Below are 527 nucleotides of genomic sequence, written 5' to 3'. Positions count from 1 at the left end.
TTGGTCAATTTCTTACTCTTACTACTTACTCTGTGTATTGTAGACGACGCCGAATGTGAGAAGAATAATCGACTGTGATTGGTCAATTTCTTACTTTTACTTCTTACTCCGTGTATTGTAGACGGGCCTTGTAGAATTGCCTCCTGAACAAAAATGTTTAACTAGAAATCCTAGGAATAAGCGAAAAAATAACGTATTCTAGTAATTTACTAAAATACGTTATTTTTTATCAGGGAATGGAAGTAACTCGTTACTTGTAACGAAGTTACAGTTACAAGTTACTTTTTTGGTAACTTTACTAGTAACTGCGTTACTTTTTTTCTTTGGTAACTGTAACGGTAACGAAGTTACATTTTTTTGGTAACGGTAACGAATTTTACAGTTACGTTTATCGTTACTTTGCACATGATTACGATACGACACAAGTCGCTTACACTGTAAAAAAATTTCGTAAATTTACACATATAATAAATATAAAATAGATTACATGATTAGTTCTGTAAATATAAAAAATCATGCAATTTTAC

Source organism: Trachymyrmex cornetzi, unplaced genomic scaffold (genome assembly GCF_001594075.2).
Source record: "Trachymyrmex cornetzi isolate Tcor2-1 unplaced genomic scaffold, Tcor1.1 scaffold1656, whole genome shotgun sequence".
NCBI classification, from domain to species: domain Eukaryota; kingdom Metazoa; phylum Arthropoda; class Insecta; order Hymenoptera; family Formicidae; genus Trachymyrmex; species Trachymyrmex cornetzi.
Note: the sequence above shows the minus strand (reverse complement) of the source record.